Genomic DNA, 20,349 nt, shown 5'->3' with positions numbered 1-20,349 from the left:
GAGTTGATGGGTGCAGCACAGCAACATGGCACATGTATACATATGTAACAAACCTGCACGTTGTGCACATGTACCCTAGAACTTAAAGTATAATTTAAAAACAAAAAGAAAATGTAGCACATATATACCATAGAATACTATGCAGCCACAAAGAAGGACGAGTTCATGTCCTTTGCAGGCATATGGATGAAGCTGGAAACCATCATTCTCAGCAAACTAACACAGGAACAGAAAAACCAAAGATGCCACATTCTCACTCATAAGTGGGAGTTGAACGATGAGAACACATGGACATAGGAAGGGGAACATCACACACCGGGGCCTGTCGAGGGGTGAGGGGCTAGGGGAGGGATAGCATTAAGAGAAATACCTAATGTAGATGACAGATTGATGGGTGCAGCAAACCACCATGGCACGTATATACTCATGTAACAAACCTGCATGTTCTGCACATGTATCCCAGAATTTAAAGTATAATAAAAAAAAAAAGTAGCTAAAAGAGAATTGTAATGTTCCCAACACAAAGAATAGATGAAAGTTTGAAGTGATGGATATCCCAATTATACTAATATAATAATTACACATTGTATACATGTATTAAAATATCACATATACCCCAAAAATGTGTGCAACTTCTATAGATCAACAGATCTTTTAAAGAAAAACATAAAAGTTAAAATGATCATCTTATAAAATGAAAATGAACTCAGTCTGAATTTAACTGACTCTCATACTGTATTTTTAAAATAGATCAAAAAATCTAATTTTATGCAGTTCAGAAGGCATGTACCTAACATAAGCATACAGAGACTTATTCCATATTACACAGTCAAGTTTGTAATGTTTCATATATGTTTTTATTCTTGGTTTGCTGAGCATAGCGTTTGTATTAATCTAATAGCTTATATATTAGGTCGGTGCAAAAGTCATCGTGGTTTTTGCCATCTTGTAATGGCAAAAACCGCGATGACTATTGCACCGACCTAATATATGTCTAACATTCAGATCTTCTATGTATTATTTTTCCCTTATCTGTTCCAAAAAGTGCTTAAAATTCCAGCTATTTCACCAAACAGTTTTAACAGTTGTTACTTTCCATGTTTTGAAGCTATATTACTAGGTAAATATACAGTCATCATGGTTATATCCTCTTGCTCCAAGAACTACCTAACTGTCTCTCATGTACTCTTTGTCCCTTATGAAATCTTTGTCTTGAATTCCATTTTGTCAGATATTAGGATTGGTACTTCAGCTTTCTTTTGTGTCCTCTATGCTTGGTATATTTTTCTAGTCTTTTATTTTCATTTTTATGTATTTAATAATGTCTCTCATAAACATAATATTCTCAGACATAATTATTATTCAATCAAAAGGCCTCAGTTTCAATTGATTATTTCAATGTCCTGCCCCCCATATATATAATTTCTGCTGTATTAGGGCTTACTTTTGGCATTTTTTCAAATTTTCATTTACTATACTTATTTTCTCTTTTTTAATCTCAATTTTGTTTTCCTGTCTTCCTCAACACAAAGTTTATATTTTATGGACTAAGGTGACTGTCTCAGCTCTCATTCTAAAGAGTAGGAAAAAAAAAGGGGGGGTGGGGGGGGAAGGGAAATGCACGTTCCATGCCTGTTAAAGAAATGACCTGAGAGCTGCATACTTCACTTCCCCTGGCCAGGACTTAGTTGCATGGCCATACCTAGCTCAAGAGAAACCGAGAATTGTAGTTTATAATGAGCGTCAATGGCCTAGATAATTGCTCCTTTTCAATAGAGAAAGGGGAAAAGAGATGCTGGCTTAATCACTAATAGTTGCTGCCACAGCACATCTTGTTAGCTACATAAAATCCTACTCCCTCCTAGGGAAGAAAATCCTAGGAACCCATTTAATTACAATTACAATATCAGGCTCAAAGCCTAGGATTTCTAGGTAATAGACAGTCCGCTTCAACAGGTCCAAATATGATGCTTCATAATCCTGCAAGCTATAAACAAAAACACAAGCTATCTTCCCCTCTCTTCTATATCCAATATATAGCAAGATGAAGAAGAAGATGACCACGATAAAAATGTTCGTTAGTGAAGGGGAAGAAAGCAGTCACTGGTCCATAGCAATTTTGAAATGTGGAAAGGCAGGAATTTTCAAACTCCCTGACCTGGCAATAAATTCCTTGGTTAGCCCTTGTGACAGCACATGGTTCTGGTCTCCTGCAGGAATCCCCTGTCCAATGTCTATCATGGCCCCTAGATTTGCCCTCTGGGAGGTTGTTCTTTGTCTACTATGCCCCATGACCACATCTGACATGGACATTAAAGAGTATGCTCTTGGCCAGGCATGATGGCTCACGTCTGTAATACCAACACTTTGGGAGGCCAAGTCGGGTGGATCACCTGAGACCAAGAGTTCAAAATCAGCCTGACCAACATGACAAAACTGCAGCTCTACTAAAAATACAAAAATTAGTTGGGCATGGTGGCAAACGCCTGTTATCCCAGCTATGATAACATAGGGAGTCTAAGGCACGAGAATCACTTGAACCTGGGAGGCAGAGGTTGCGGTGAGCTGAGATCATGCCACTGCACTCCAGCCTTTTTTTTTGAGACTCTGTCTTCAAAAATAAAAGATAAAATAAAAATTTAAAAAAGAAGAGTATCATATCTTGTTAGGGGCTGTGCAGATTTTATAGCCCAATTAAAGCTAGCACAGGAGTGTGTCAGGGATTTCTGTAGGGATTGGGTGGGAAATAATCATAGCTTTTGTTGGCCAGGCTTGTGGTTCCTTTGAAAATACAACTTTCTAAAAAACTTAATAGGCTTTCAGTCTACTTTTTTCCACGAGTTCCATATGTAAAGATCTACTGCCAAAAATCTTGCCTAGAGTTAAAAAACCGTCTGCTGTTTACTGGCCTCTAGCCCCTGCCCATCTCCTCCTCTCAGTTTAGTGATGGCCTTCTTAAGGTCATGTAAAACAGCAAACTTGAGATGATCTTTGCTATTGGAGAGGCTTGACTTGTCTGACCCAGAAATCTTAAACGAAAGGGATTTTTAAAATATGAAATAAGAAGTTATCTGAACATAGTTATCGCCTATATTTCTTGCTACATCCCTAGAGAAATCTTTTCTTTTAAAATTTCTTCCAAAAAACAAGTTTCCAAAATGAATCTTTGTATGGCAAAATAAACTGTCTGAAAATCATTTTTATAATGTCCTCACATTAAATGAAAATGTGGTTAGATATAAAATTATGGGAATAATACAGGGCTTTTTCTTTCCTTCATGGCTTTAAAAATATTATTTCTTTTTCTTCTTTCTTTCAAATGTTGTCAAGAAATTCAAAGTTAATGTTACTCTTGTTCCTTTGTTCATAATCAGTTATTTCTCTTCAGAACTTAATAGAAGTTTCTTAATGTAACTAGTGTTTTTAAATTTCATTATAATGTGACGAAGTTTGGATTTCTCTTTATTTACCGTCTTTAAAACTTTAAAATCTCTGAAGCCATAAGTCATTCATTTTTTTCTTTCTTTTTTTGGTGAACTTTTAAGTTGAAGTATAACATATATAATATAAACAAATTGTAAGTATGCAGCTTGATGATATCTTTACATAGTAAATATATCCATGTAATCATCACCCATATCAAGACATAGACTATTCCCAATAACACAGAAGAAAACCTTTCTTTAATTTTTACCATCATTTATTATTGGTCTGTTCTTTATAGAAATGGAACCACACAATATATACCCTTTTGGGTCTGTCATTTTCACTCACCATTATATTATTTCTGAGAAATTTAATTTATCTTGTGAGGGTAACAATAGTTTGTTTTCATTGCTGTTTAACACTTCATTGTATGAATATACTACAATTCATTATACTTTCTTCTTTGATGGAAGTTTGGTACTTTCCAGTTTTAAGCTGTTATGAATATCATTATAAGAATTTATATGTGTACATTGTTATGGAGTATGTACCTAGGAGTGGAATTGCTGGGTTGATCAGCTTTACTAAATACTGCCAAACATTTACCAAAATGGCTGTATATGTTTATGCTCCCACTAACCATATATAGCAATTCAATTATAGCAAAATGTTAATATCTGCTAATTCTGCATGGTGGATACATAGATGCCTATTAAATTATTGTCCAATAGTTGATGTTTGAAAGACTTCACAATTTTAAAAATACGTAAAAACATAAAATTGAAAAGCAATTTCATGAAGAATGTTCAACAGAATAGGGCAATATTATTTTATCCTTGCCCCTCCTCCCGCATTCTGGGCCAGGATATATATAAATGTTAGGGAACAGAATGAGGTACTAACTAATTAGACTTAGGATTCCTTAACACAATAAGATTCAGGAAATATGTGAAAAGAGCTCAATTTTGACAGAAGGATGAGGTAAAATTTTCTTGTAGATATTCTATCAGTGGGATTTGGAGCTCGTCCCTCAACATCCCACTTTTACCCCAAAGCCTAAAGTCTATTGCAAAAGGCATAGGAGAAAAACCAAAGGGATTCTGGGAGCAACAGGGAAACATGGGGTTAAGGAACCATGCAGGGAGATAAGATGAAAAAAATTCAAAAGGAAGGGTGTTTTTTAACCCGCTGAACACTCAATGAGTGGCTATGAGGGGCTGCCCTAAGGAGCTGATACAAAGATTACAGTGAGGGGTTGAATAAATTAAACTACTATCTAAACCCATTTACCTCTGTGGATCTGCAAAAGGAGTACCTTTGCCTCACAGCTAGAGTAAAGCCCTTTTTTGTTTATAATGGTCTCACCGTAAGCTTGTTTACAAAGGACTCTTCATTTTTCTAAAGTGGAGTCAAATGGCTACACCTGAGTCAGCACTTCAGCGGGTAAACCCTGGAAATTTGTTCCATAAACTAGCTTCCTTCATGATGCCGGTATGCAACCAAGTTTGGGAACCACTAACATGAAATCTTTTGTATCACTGAGTTGGCTCATAGGTTTAAATACTTGAAAGTCACTAAGCCATGGATATTCCTGGCTCTTTCTTATATATAAAAGGAAAGTTCATTCAGGGGATATGGCTTCATTTGGACCTGAAAACAAAAGGTGATTTTGCTGTATCCACAGTAAGAGTGCGAGGGTATTCAGCCCCAGCTTGAGAAAAATAAACTGACCTGGGTCAGCCTGAACAACAGAAGACAGTGCTGCTAAGACCCTTCAACTACAGAGCACAAGATTTAACTGTTAATCAGAAAAGCTACATCAAAAGGCTGTATCTTTTCTGCAGTTTTGTCTTCTGTTGACCACTTTATTTTCATAATATTTCCTGGAAAGCTGAAGAGAACATTGAATTTTAAAAATTGACTCTAAAATGGAATGGCTGATTTGTAAAATTGGATACACATTATTTAATATTTCAGAGCATTTGATCTAGTATGGTAAACATTTCCTTCAGTTCCAAAGGTAAGCATTTTATTCCATGTGTTCTCTTTGTTAGGAAATCATTTTCTTTGAGACAAAATTAATTTTTCCCTCAAATCAAATCATAATCTCTCTCCCTTCCACAAACTATATTTTTTCCCTTTTTCCTCTATTTTTCTAAGGATTTAGAAACTACTCTTTTTTATATTTCAAGATATCAGGCTTAGATGCAAATAGTATTTTATGCATACCTTCCCTAAGTGAAGATATTGTATTAGATATTTGTTATTTTGACATATATAGTAAAGGATTTAGAAAAAAACGATGTGTTAAGGGTCATAATCCATATATTATTGATGAAAAAACAAAGATCCAATGAGATTCCATCACATGGCCAAACTCATACAGCCAGTGGAAAAGTCAGGATTCCCAGGCAGGTCTTAGGATGTTATATCTCTTGCCGTTTTTACAACATGAGGGTTTTTCAAATTGTGTCCTACAGAACCTTAGTATTCCAAAGACATGTTTCAAGGATTCTGCAAATCTTCTACACAAATTTCACATTTAAGTGTTATACATCAAATTTAATATGCCAAAGACCACCACCTATTGACTTGTGCAGTTAGATCCACTCATTTTGTGCCCTACCTAAAATAAAACGTACCCTCATCAGTTCTATGCTTACATTTAAATTTTTTATAAATGTGGTGATAATTAGAAATTTAATACTGGTATTTCATAAATCCCATAAATAGGACACATGTGCTATATTCAACTAAATGCTAAAGCAAAGCTCAGGAACTTCAGCTACATGCGTCAGCCTAACGTGAGATGTAGTCTATTGTGAAATAAGAAGTGAATATAGAGCAGGTCTTGCAGTAACTACATAATATTACAAACAATCAAGGTTTGCCAATTTTAAGTTTATTCTAAATGTCTCTTATTAAAAGAAATTCAATCAGTGGTTAGATATTATTAGCGACTCTTTGAGAATTTTGACTCATTTTTTAATACTAAAAGTATCCTATGTCCTTTTCAACCATTCTAAGATTATAAACTGAGCTGTTAAGAAATTATCCTATGCAGCTACTTCTCTGTATGATTCACAATTTTCTTAATACACTTTAATCAAAACAAAATGCAGGAATCAACAGAATGGTGACTCTGATGTTAGAGAATCACCGCTATCCCTAGCTCCTGAATTCAGCTTGTGTGCTCACAAAAAAACTTCATTAATTGATTTTTTATTAAATAAATGTTATTCATTTGAACTCCTAAAAAGACATTTATCCGTAAGAAATAGCATTGTTATCTGTCCTGTATATAATAAGGTTTCAGTCAGAGTTTTCTTTTAAAAAGGGCTTCTGCTGCTTTGAAAATTTAAAACTCAAGTCTCTTATACAAAGGTGCCATTTGGCAAATAGAACAGTACCCTACCATGAAAAAAAAAATGAACACTTATTGAATAAAGAGACTACCTTGCAATTTTCAGTTGTAACAAACTGAGGTAAAAATGCATTTTATTCGGTTCCATTATTCTCCAGAGCAAAGTCTTAACAGAAGTAGTATATTCTCAAAGGACATTTTATCTATAGCCTCCTTAAGAGAAAGAGGTAAGAATTTAATTAAAATGAGGATGAATTTATAAAACTGGATCACCTTTGCCAATATAGCTTTGCATATTTCATTGTCCACTGGTATGATTTTTCATAGTCAGATATAAAGAAGCTGGTATAATTACCTATGGTGATGCATTTGAGAACAAGGCAGTCAATCCTACTGACGTCCAGAAAATTATTTAGAAATGTCTTCTTCCTAAATATAGTATGTTGTATTTTCTGTATAATGAATAACACAAAATCGACTTATTTCTCAAAGCTCAATCACTGCAGACAAGTCTCATTTTCTTTACCTGTCAAATATATATGATCGTTCCTCTACAGTCAATCTCTTCAATTTTACCCAAATTTCATCCCACCACTTCTCTCTTAAGGACATCAGACATCACGCATACAATTCTTCATATCCTATCCTATGACATTAATTCCTCCTCTATACTGGATCTTTCTCATCAGGACATAAACATCCTTTTATATTTGTGCTATATTTTTTTAAAAGACCCTTCTCTAATCTTTACTTCCTCCACTCACTATCTAGCTGTCACTTCACATTTCTTTTTCCCCTTTATAGCAAAACTCCTTGAGAGGGCTGTTTGTACCTGTTGTGAAGAGCCATCACTCTTATCAAAGTCGCCATATACCTCCACATCTCAAAATCCCAGTGGTCCATTCTCAGTCATTTCCTGGATTTAGCAACATCATTTGATACAGCTGATCATCCCTTCTTTCTACACTTGGTTTCCAGGACACTACAGTTCCCTGAATTTCTCCTGTCTCAATGCTTGTTACTTTTCAGTTTGCTTTGCTAGTTCTTCCTTCCTCTCCTCTCCTTCCTTACTATGTAATGTCAGAGTGCCACAGAAATTTCTATTTTGTCTCCTTTTCTCTATAATCACTCTATTGGAGATCCCTTTCAGTCATGGCTCTCGTAACAGTCAGAATGGCTATTAATACAAAGTAAAAAAAAAAAAAACAAAAACAAAAAAACAAAAAAACAGATGCTGGCAAAGCTGCAGGGAAAAGAGAATGTTTATACACCCTTAGTGGGAATGTAAGTTAGTTCAGCCCCAGTGAAAAGCAGCTTGGAGATTTCTCAAAGAACTTAAAACAGAGCTACCATTCAATCCAGTAATCCCACTACTGGTTACACACCCAAAAGAAAATAAATTTCAACTAAAAAGACACATGCACTTGCATGTTCAATACAATACTATTCGCAATAGCACATACATAGAATCAACCTAGGTACTCATCAACGGTATTGGATGAAGAAAATGTGGTATACCATGGAATACTATGTAGCCATATAAAGGAATGCAATCATTCCTTTGCAGCAACATGGATGCAGCTGGAGGCCATTATCCTAAGCAAATCAGCACAAGAACAGAAAACCAAATACTGCGTGTTCTCTCTTACAAATGAGAAGTAAACATTAAGTACACACGGACATAAAGATGGGAACAATAGACACTGGGGACTACTATGGAGGGAGAGAAGGATGGGAATATGGATTGAAAAACTACCTACTGGGTGCTATGCTCACTATCTAAGGGGATCTATACCCAAACCTCAGAATCACGTAATATACCCATTTAACAAACCTGCACATGTATCCCCTGGATCTAAAATAAAAGTTGAGTATATAAATAATGCAAATAATAAAAAGATTAGAAAATTTAAAAATCTAAACACCAATAACTCCCAAATTCATCTCTCCAGCCCTGACCTCCCAAACACAAGACTTAGTTATCCTACCATCTATCTGAAATTTCCATTTGCTTGTTCAATTAACATTTCAACACATCACTCAAGAAACCTACCCCACCTACTATTTTCTTCATTTGCAATGATGGCAACTCCAGTTTTCAGTTGCTTGCACTAAAAATCTTAGCATCATCCTTGACTTCTCTGTTTCTCTCACATTCTATATCCAATTCTCAGGAAATCATATTGTGTTCCCTTCAAAATATATCCAAAATTCAACCCATTCTTACCACTTCTGGTATTTTTTACCTGACCCAAATTACCATTATCTGTCTCCTGAATTACTGCAATAGACTCCTGACAGGTCTCTCTGACTCTATCCAATGCCACTTCCTCTCCCCACCTGCAACAGACTAGTCTCAGTAGAAGAGCCAGAATGATTATATTTAAAAATATATTAGGTTATGTCATGCCTGTGCTACCAGGCCGTATGTGTTGTGGCCCCATGACCCCTTTGACCTCCCTTCCTACCTCCCTTTATTCACTCAGTTTCAGCCACACTAGCCTTCTTGCTGTTCCTCTGAAGGCCAGACATGCTTCTCTCTTAGAGCCTTTGCATTGGTTGTTTCCTCTTCCTGAAATGCTCTTCCTAGGCTATCACCAACTTCAAGTCTTTGTCCAAAATGTCACTATCTTACTTAGTCCTTCTTTTACCTACTCTATTAAAAATTGCAATCAGTAACCCCTCCCTGCCATCCTTCTTATCTAATTTATATAAATACCTTTTTCTCCAGTACTTACCATCTTCTAACATCAACTATAAATACTGAGACTTAATTGTTGTGCTTATGTATTGTCTCTTTATTTTCCTTACTGTGTAGGCTCCACAAGGATTATTTTCATCTTGTTTGTTCAAAAGTGCATGGTAAGCACCTAAGACACTGTCTGATTGGCTGGGTGCAGGGGTTCACACCTATAATCCCAGTGCACCGAGAGGCCAACATGGAAGGATCACTTGAGGCCAGGAGGTTGAGACCAGCCTAGGAGTCAAAAGGAGACCACATATCAAAAGGCTGGGTGTGGTGACTCACACCTGTAATTCCCAGCACTTTGGGAGGCTGAGGCGGGAGGATCATTTGAGGTCAGGAGTCCGAGATCAGACCGGCCAACATGGTGAAATCATGTTTTTACTAAAAATACAAAAATTACCTGGGCAGTAGTGGCAAGTGCCTGTAATCCTAGCTACTCAGGAGGCTGAGGCAGGTGAATTGCTTGAGCCTGGGGGGCGGAGGTTACAGTGAGTCGAGATGCATCACTGCACTCCAGGTCTGGGCAACAGAGTGAGGCCCTGTGTCAAAAATTTTTTTAAAAATTAGCCAGGCTTGCTAGAATGCACTTGCAGTGCTGGCTACTCTGGAGACTGAGGCAGGAGAATTGCCTGAGCCCAGGAAGTTGAGGCTACAGTGAGCCATGATCATTCCACTGCACTCCAGCCAGGGTAACAGAGAGAGACTCTGTCTCAAAAATAGCACCTGACTCAAAATAGCTGCTCAATAAATATTCAGTAACAAAATACGCTCTACTTGCAATAGGCTTAACAACATAATTCTTAATGAATTGAAAGAACAATGAAAATGATCATTAAACCACAGTAAGCAAAGTGGGTCTCAACCGAGAACGATTTTACCACTCCACTCCTCCCTCTGCCCCTTGCATGGAACATTTGAAAGTGTCTGAGACTTTTTTGATTGTCACTCCTCAGAGGCTGCTCCCTAGTGAATGTAGGTCAGAGATACTGCTAAACATCCACAATGCACGGAACAGCCCCCACACAACCAAGACTCATTTGGTTCAAAATGTCAATAGTACTGAAGTTGAGAAACCCTGGTTTACATTGAAATTTTGAGAGATCCAAAAAGTAGGAACAGAATATGCAGGAACTAAATATTGCAGAGCCACTCTGTTTAGATATCTTATTATGCCAAAAGTTTTATTTTAGTGTCTCCTTCCTTATATTCTAAGTTACAATAGGATCACACACAGTATTGTTCAGTCCTGCGATTCGGAGGGTAAATTGCTCAGTTTAACAAGATTAACTGAGTTCCACAGAAATCTGATATATTCACACAGCCAGTTAGCAGAAAGACCTTGATAATGTTTTAAAATCTGAATACCAAAAAAAAACCGTAAATTTTAAGATCTAAAGATAAAATAAGTATAAGAAAATAATGCTAACAAATAAGATGCCCTACAGCTGGTATGGAGTGAATGTGAGGATGCTGTTTAACAACTCGTTTTCTACAAATTGATCCTAAGCCGTAAAACTTTTCCAGCATGCCTGCTAGTGGTTTTCAAAGAAATTTAAAAATGAGCATGGCCCCAATCTAATCCAACAATGAACAAAAAAAAAAGCAATAAAACAGCTGCCAAAAAAACAAACTCCCCTCTATCTCTACCTACTACCCTTTTCCCTTCTCCCCACCACGACTAAGACACTTACATATGACCCACTAATTGTGTACATATGGGAAAAGAATACTCCAAATTTAATAAAAGTACTAACCTAATATATTGCTGGAATAAAAGCGATGATATATTGGAAATGGCTCATGCAGCTAGCAAGGGCCAATTGAGCGTATTTCTTCCCAAGCTGTGGGCATGGATGGTACATTGGTAGTTTCCAGTCAGCTATCACAGGAGGATTTATACCATGAAAACTGGCAAATTCTAAAAATCAAGGCCTTTTCTCCCCTCAAAGAACTGACTATTAAGCATTTGATAGTATACCACTAATTATATTTGATATGATACCATTAGGTTTGCTGAAGCTTTGCTCTCCCAAATTGTAATTCTGAAGAATTCTCTTTAGCCCTGAAGATCACGATTACAAGTAGGGGAATTTTTACTTGAGGGATTCAGCTTGGGTTTCAAAGTTAGATAGCCAGGGTTTGAATCCAAGCCTTGAGTAAATTACTTGCTTTCTCTTAGTCCTGTTCTCCTCATTTGTAACATGAAGATATTAATATACCCAACAGAGAATGACTTGTGAACATTAAATGAAATACCTTCATGAAGTTCTGAGTTCAGAGGCTGGTAGGTACCGGATGTTCAACCAAATACCTAAGCCCCTGTCAAAAGATGAGAAAGATTGCTGGGGTGTTGATACATGCTGATGGCCAACACCATTCATTTCCTCCTCTGTCTGTCTCTAAACCAATAAAATGCAAAAGATGTGGAGACCAAAGAAAAAGTAAATTGTTAAATATAATCGGGGAAATGTTTCAGAATACTAGAGGAACAGTCATCGCACCAAGGACCAAGTGATTCATCTGAACCACAAATGTTACCTCCAGGGCTGGCTGCTGAATTTGTCCAGGGCAAAATGAAAGTGTAGGGCTTATTGTTCAAAAATTATTAAGAATGTTGAGAGAGTTGTGAGAGTTGCAGTGCAACATTCAGAACACAGGGCACTGTGGGACTACACAGGTTGCATGCTCATAAAGCTAGCCCTGGTTACTTTGTTTCTCGTCCTTTCACTGCCCTCACCTCTTCCATCACTTTGCACACACTCCCACACTCATACTTCCTCATTTTGTTTTCTGATGCCTGATAAAGATTTTGCAATCTTTTTGCAGCACAGATAGCTTGATATGGCAGTCAATGCTAGGGGAAAAGGACATTCATTTCTGGTTTGTGGTCCTCTCTTCCTTTCTGTTCCTTTTTTATGTTCACTTAAAAACAGTCTTTCAATTGTAAAAGTTCTTACCATCTACTTAACAATATTTTGGCCTATGAATGTAATCTTGAAAACATTTGACATCGCCCATATACAGTTTTTGAATGGTGTTTTTAAAATTCATCATTACATAGCGTGACTTTAACTCAAAAGCAGTATCTATTTGCTTTTTCACTTTTTGTCACTTTTATTTTAGATTCAGGGGCACATGGGCAGGTTTGCTATATAGGTAAATTGCATGTCTCAAGAGTTTAGTCTACAGATTATTTCATCATCCAGGTGATAAAACATAGTGCTTGATGGGTGGTTTTTTGATCCTCTCCCTCCTCTCACTGTCCACCCTCAAACGTAGACCCCGGTGTCTTTCGTTCCCTTCTTTGTCTCCATATGTACTCAATATTGAGCTCCCACTTATAAGTGAGGACATGTAGTATTTGGTCTTCTGTTCCTATATGAGTTTGCTTAAGATTATGCCCTCCAGCTCCATCCATACTGCTGTAAAGGCCATGGTCTCATTCATTCTTATGGTTGTGTGGTAGTCTATGGGGCATATGTAGCACATTTTCTTTATCCAGTCTACTGTTGAGGGACATTTAGGTTGATTCCCTGACTTCTCTGCTGTGAACAGTGCTGCGATGAACATACATGTGAATGTGTCTTTATGGTAGAATGATTTATATTCCTTTGAGTATATACCCAATCATGGAATTTCTGGGTTGAATAGTACTTCAAATGCAGCATATATTTCAAGAAAAAAATATAAGCTGTGGGGAAAGACAAACAGGCTTTGCCAACTATTAGCTGGATGGCAATAATTATAAATTATATTTAAATTACATATAATTTGTTCAAAAATTATAAAGAACTTTAAGACAATGACAGCAGAGCATTAACACAAGCATGGAACCTTTTACAACACAAAAAAAATTTATAAACTACTTGACAATCTGTTTTGTCATTTGTAAAAGTTATGAAAGTTCAGGACATAAAGTTTTTAAAAGTGCCTGGCACATATTTTTTCAAAATTACCTATCACAATAGGTATATAGTCACACTGTTACAACTTAAGGTAACTTTAATATTTTACTTTGGGGTCCCATTGTTTGCAAATAATACGAAAACAACAAGAAATAACACTTTGACTCCTTTAGCATATTTGGAAAGGTGAACATGCTTTCATCTGTGAAACTCTAGCTGTTCATTAAAGAGCAAAAGACAAAGACATATAAACTTAACGTCACTAAAGTAACTAAAATTAGTAAGGCTATAAATGGAGCAGCACAATCAGAACTATTTATCTGAGTATCACATCATTTATCTAAGTAAATAACTTGTGGTACCTCTCTGCCTTATTTTCTTCATCTATGCAAGTGAGAAAATTGGACTAAGAAGCTTAAAGCTTTTGCTTTCCCTCAAGGAGCCACATTGAAGAGGGAGAGAACTCAGACAGGGTGTCCCAAATGGGCGCTATTAGGTTGGTGCAAAAGTAATTGTGGTTTTTGCCTTTAAAAAAAAATGGCAAAACCACAGTTACTTTTGCACTCACCTAATACTTCAGTGGAGTTACTGGGTTCCGGGTTCTGGTCCCCATGTTTTTATAATCAGAAACTCTTTTACGAGTATATCCTACCAGTTAACCTCCAAGAGATTTATTCAGGCAAACTAAACTCGAAGAATCTAGTTTTATAAACTAGAACACCAATTATTCAATTACAATAAAATAAGTAATGCCAGATTAACAGTCTTTGATCATTTGCTCAGAGTGTTTCTTCCTGGTAGATCAGTTTACCCAGAGACTAAATTATAGGTGAGAAGTTTGCTTGAAGAGCCCAGAATCAGAATATAAGAGTTCAACTGTCATTAACAAAGGTTACCCATGTGAATTGGATTGCTTCTCTTCACACTGGGGATATTTTCCTCCAATAATCAATATTAGCTTTTTGGAACTAGAAGGACATCTCTTTTGTGCCTCCCTGAACACTACTTACTATCCTATACATAGCTTTTTCTTTTAACCTCTGCATAGAATGCTGTCCTTCCATTAATAATCCTTTTATCATGCAGTTACATTGTAATGTAATTGATTAAGTCATCTTTTTGTTACATCTCAGGCAGTGAACTATACTCCAGTCACACGGGTTGACCTGGGCATTTTAATCCCCAAATTTACAGATCTCCTGGAGAAAGATAGTGTCATAGAGATGTACAGAAATTCAGAACACTTATGTTGGGATCAAACAGACTTGTCTTAATTACTAAGCAAATTTAGATAAGTTAAGTAATCTCTCCAAACCTCAAAATCCTCATCTGAGGCGGGCACAGTAGCTCACATCTGTAATCCAGCACTTTGAGAGGCCGAGGCAGGTGGATCAACTGAGGTCAGGAGTTTGAAACCAGCCTGATCAACATGGAGAAACCCCGTCTCTACTAAAAAATACAAAAACTAGCCAGGCGTGGTGGCGGACACCTGTAATCCCAGCTACTCAGGAGGTTGAGGCAGGAGAATCGCTTGAACCCGGGAGGCGGAGATTGTGGTGAGCTGAGACCGTGCCACTGCATTCCAGCCTGGGCAACAAGGGCAAAACTCTGTCTAAAAAAAACAAAAAACAAAAAAACAAAAAACAAACAAACAAAAAATCCTCATCTGTAAAACAGAAATAATAACACCTACTTTTTGGGTTTGTTGAGAGGATAAATGAGATTATATATATAAAAGTTCAATGTTTAGCCCAAAGTAAAGGCTCAACAATGAATACATATAGCCATCAATACTTTCAAACATTTTCCACCGTGTTTTAGTCAACATCCATCTTCCAAGTTGGCCTTTATATTCTTTTGTCTCAAAGCTGGGGGGAGGGGGGCACCTATACACCCTTTATGTCTGGAGCACATTCCAGTATTCACTTTCTTTAAGTCAACACATACAAAGGCAAAGGCAGGTGAACTTTCAAAGGCAATGTGCTCTTCATAAACTCAAGCCCAATGAACTATAAACTCACAAGCTAATAACTAATTATAGCTTTTTGTTTTTCCCATTCTGGCAATGCATTTCACCATTTCCTCACACTGCAAATGTTACTCTATTGAACCCATCAGTTCATAAAAACAAGTTCAGCATCCCCTTGTCATATTTAATATAAATCAACTGTACCATGAAATTTTGTTTTGTTTAAGCTCATGATAGTTACCAGTGTAGACTATGCAAACTTTGGCCTTTTAACTCCAAGACCATTTTTCATTCTATTTCTTTGTTAGGAGGATCTGTTTGTGTATAATTAAATGTGGCTTTCTTAAACCTTTGCAGTTGGTAGCTTAATGTATTTTTGTTTTATTTCAAGTACAAAGGCTACATAATGCTTTTGTTGGCATCAATTCTAGTTAGTATGCCAGCTACATAATTTTGTTCTCTGCAATATGTCAGCATTTGAGTGCCTTGGGCTCAACAGGTGGTGCTAGATAAGGTTCTGGCAAATCAAATAAGTAATGTGGTTATTTCTTTTGTCAAATTATAATTAAAAACAGAGTCTATGTAAAATGAGACTTACATTTTCCTGTTTTTAAAAGGGCTCAACATCCAGCACAAATCATTTTCTATAACAAAGACCCATTAGTAAGGAAGCATATTGTCTGCATAAACATGCAACACCTTCTGATCTGCAGTTTCATTGGTCTCTGTAAAGTTTACTTTGAAACCCTGATGTGTAAAGCATTGCTTCATAAGGTACTGACTTTTCCACTCTTCTGTAATTCAGGAGTATGAACTTAAACCCATGCCAAAAATTTAAGAGGAAATTTAAACATTCTTGTCTACTCAGGTATAGAATATTAAGAAACTAACTCTCTGAACATTTTTACTTAAATCATTTGCTTAAAAAACTTTTGTGTACTGTGGTATCCTAGTCCTTGATTGTAAGAGAGCAGAGGCCAGTGCTTCCATAACCGAAAAACTATACAGACCCTTAGCCAAAAAGTTAGGTTCCTCTCCTATAATTTAATATCCAGCACTGCCAGAGAGCTGAACACTGCCCTATAGTATGATGGGATATAAGAGACTCATATGCCTGATTATGTCTCTGAAAGTTCTCCCTGTGAAAGTTATTCCTGCAGGGCAGGCATATGTGCTGCTTGGCCACTTGCTTCTGTGCACTCAACACCATTTCAGAAGACACAAACCAGTTTAGGGTAAAATATCCCTTATAGTAATAACTTAAAGCATATCCTGAGAATGATCCTGTATGGAAGATATACCTGACCCTGTATTCTGAACTATGGAATCCGGCAGTGGCCAACACAGAGATTCATTCCTTGTCTATGAGGAACATCTGAGTCCCTAGCCCATTCCATAGAACACAGGGTGTACAGGGCATTGAGGCCTTCAGTTTGGGTTAAATGAAGGTTAACAGGTGGAAGTCATTAAGGGAAGAGTCTTTAGTGAAAATGCTGTATAAACTGCATGTTATTTGCAAGCAATTGCAGTTTTCCTGCCCAGCCCATCACCACTGGACTATAGGTAAGGCAGATATCTTGTCCAGCTCACTGTCACTGGACTCTCTCCCCTGTATGTAGCCCCCCAATAAAACCCCATGTTTCATTTGCTAGCTCTGGGTCTCTTCCTCCACCTATTGAACCTGATGCCTTCCCTATTGAGGGTAATAGGGGTTTGGCACAACACCAGACAGTTATCACGTGCCTCCTGTTCCCAAAAAGAAGCCAGCATCGCCTTTCTGCAAGCCAGAGTACGTTAATATTCTGGTTTGAGTTTTATTGTGCCAAAATCAAGAAATTTTAGTAAAGGAATCCATTATGTAGTTCTTTTACTTCAAAAACATTCTGATCCAATAGCAGTAATTAATTTTTCTGTCCCCATATAACAGTTATCTGAAGAAAACTCAAAACGAACCAAAAGTATTCATCATGATATGTGGGAACACCAGGACGTTTGGCATACAGAAGATTGAATAAAACTTCTCCAGGTGGTCAGACTTCAACATGAAGTATCTATTTCTCTACTTTCAACTGAATTTTCCTTTATGCCCTGAAGTTAGAGATACCTCCGTTACATACATTTTTTTTCCTAAGGATATAAATTTCCTAATGTCTTCATATAACTAAGACTCATGAACTACCGTGTATAAATGTTCCTTAGTTCTAAGATAAAGACTTGCAGATTTGGCAGACTAAATAGCATCTATATTTTGTGTCTACATTTGGCTTTATTTATAAAAAGTACATGTAAGCCTGTCTACAGATCAACAGAAAATCAGGTTTCCAGACTGAAAGGCAAGATAATTAAACGTTGTATAGATTTTTAAATTAAAGTTCAAGCGAAATGAATGCATATCACATATGAAACATGGAATCATGCTTCTAGTCTCAAGACTACTGTTGTCAAGCTGGGCAAATGGGAAAATAACTTTTCTGTTGCTTTATCGGTTTCTTCATCTGTAAAAATGAGGACCTGGACTAGAACTAGAGTTCTCCAAACATTTAAAAGCAATCTCTCTCTTTCTTCAAGCAAAAAACAGCAAACCATAAACCTAATCTATACAGAAAAATGGGCAAGGTGCCCTGCACTTGTACTTCTCCTCCTGCTTGGGCCCCCAACACCATCCCCAGCCTAGAAAATACCTAAGATTCCAAGGACTCATGAACTAGCTTAATCTCTGAGTTGCTGGCCCAGCTCTACAACTCCCTAACTGCAGCATTGCAAAATACCATGTGTTTTATAAACACTTTACAGAGTACACCGTTTCACTTTGTATTCCTCTCAATCCTCTGAAGTAAGGAGGATGGCTATCATTTCTACTTCAGATGTTGAGAAAGTGGAACCTCCGAGGGATTAAGGTAATCTCTAGATAGGCAGTGAATAAGGGCTGAAACTAAAGTTGCAAGCCAGAACCTCTCCGTACTCTGTTTCCCACTTAATACCCTTTCCTATATAGCATAGTCATAGGTTTTATTGTTTTTAATTTTTGCACGTTTCAAATAAGCACCTCCAATTTTGACCATAAAAACGAAGATGAAACTTTACTGAGGTAAGAAAGAAACAACAAATTACCAAATTCAATAGGCTGAATGTGGTCATTGAACCTTTCACCATTCAATGCTATGCTAAAAAAAAATTGCTAGGATTAGTGACTCTAATCCTCCTAGGGTTTTAATTCTGATATTTGGGCTTTAGCTGTTTCGTATTAAAAGTGTCTAACACCACATTAATACTACTCCATTAAGGAGTCCAATGGGCCAAAATCCTTGTTCCGCTTTCTAAGACATTGGGGTAATATCAAAGAGAGAAATCTACCATTGTAAAGATGTCGATTCTCTCCATATTTCTTTATAAACATATCATTCCAATTAAAATTCTAACAGGATATCTTTTACTCTTAAAATTATTCTAAATTTGCACTGAAAAATAACATGTGAAAATAGCTACAAAACTCTGGGAAAAAGAATAAGGACATTTTAGTATCGAGTGTTAAACATATTGTAAACATGCACTAATTAAAACAGTGAAATACTAGTACAGGAAGTAGATAGATGAATAGAAGAAGTGAGTAGAAAAACCTAGTAAACTAAAGCAGTTCTCAAAATGTGGTCCAAGGACCCTCAGAGGCTCCTGAGACCCTCTCGGATGTCTGCAGGGTCCTCCCTTAGTCAACTCTATATCATCTGTGTGATACCTGATTTTTTTTAAAGGAAAACAAGATATCACAGCAGATTGAAGAAGCAGATATGAGAATCCAACTGTCTTCTCCTATGAGACCAGACATTAAAAGATTTGCAAAAATGCTGAAACAATGCCACTTTTCTCATGAGTTTTCTTTGTAGAAAAATAAAGTTACTCTTCATAAAAATACGCTATTATGTTAACATGTAATAGGTTTATTATTGCTCTTTAATGAATTGATAACATTTTAAGTATTTCTTAGTTTTAATTTCTAAAGTGATAAATATCAATAGCTATAACTCACACAAACTAAAGCTCTGTGAGATGCTCAGAAAATATTAAGAGTGCAAAAGCATTTGCAGCCAAAAAGTTGAAGAACTACTGGCCTAAATAATATATCAAGGCTTAATATTTGGTAAAGGCAACACTTCAAACTAGTGGGAAAAGGATGGAGTATTTAATATTGTTGAAACAAGAACCCAGTTGTCTAGGAGAAATGTACCTCTGCATCTAAGCAGAGCCAAAACAACTTTCTGAAAGGAAACTCCTCAATTTCAGATGAATTGCTACCCCCAAAGGGCTCATAAGAAATTTAATCTTAATCCCAGTTGGGGCTTCCCATTTTTTTCCAAGAATTATGGCAATATCCAGCAGCATTAGTGCCAAAGTATCATCTTTTCACACCGGGTATCATGGTGGCAACCACTGTCTCAACCCGCAAGGTCCCTTCAAGGTCAGTGCCTTTAGACTACACCAATTGCCCAGAGACCTTTGCTGAGACTGGGAACCACCAACCATTCCTCTCTGATTTTCAGTCACCTTCCCAGGATGCTGCCAGTACAGAGGGTACCTACACCTCACTAGGACCTACAAGTCTGTGGGACCCTTTCCCCTGGCCTAGCCCAGGTGTTTATTTTCTGTACTTGACCATTTGGCATCCTTCCATAGGCCACACTCTAACTGCTGCCCTTGCTCACCACCATGGGCCTAGCTGTGTCACTTCCCTTTTGTGGGGGTGTGCAGTTTATAGTGTACAATAACCAAGTACATTTAAATCTATCTGTATCTTATGCCTACAACAATGCAGAACTTTTTTCCCTACTTCACGCTGTAACTGCAATAAAGACTTTAGCTCCTAGTTCCTTCTTCTTCCTCCCATTCACTTGGCCTTGGTGTTGCTCATGGGGCCCTGTGTGGATGCCATGACTCTCCACGTCTA

Source organism: Mandrillus leucophaeus, unplaced genomic scaffold (assembly GCF_000951045.1).
Source record: "Mandrillus leucophaeus isolate KB7577 unplaced genomic scaffold, Mleu.le_1.0 Scaffold38, whole genome shotgun sequence".
NCBI classification, from domain to species: Eukaryota; Metazoa; Chordata; class Mammalia; order Primates; family Cercopithecidae; genus Mandrillus; species Mandrillus leucophaeus.
This window is presented reverse-complemented; position numbering follows the sequence as displayed.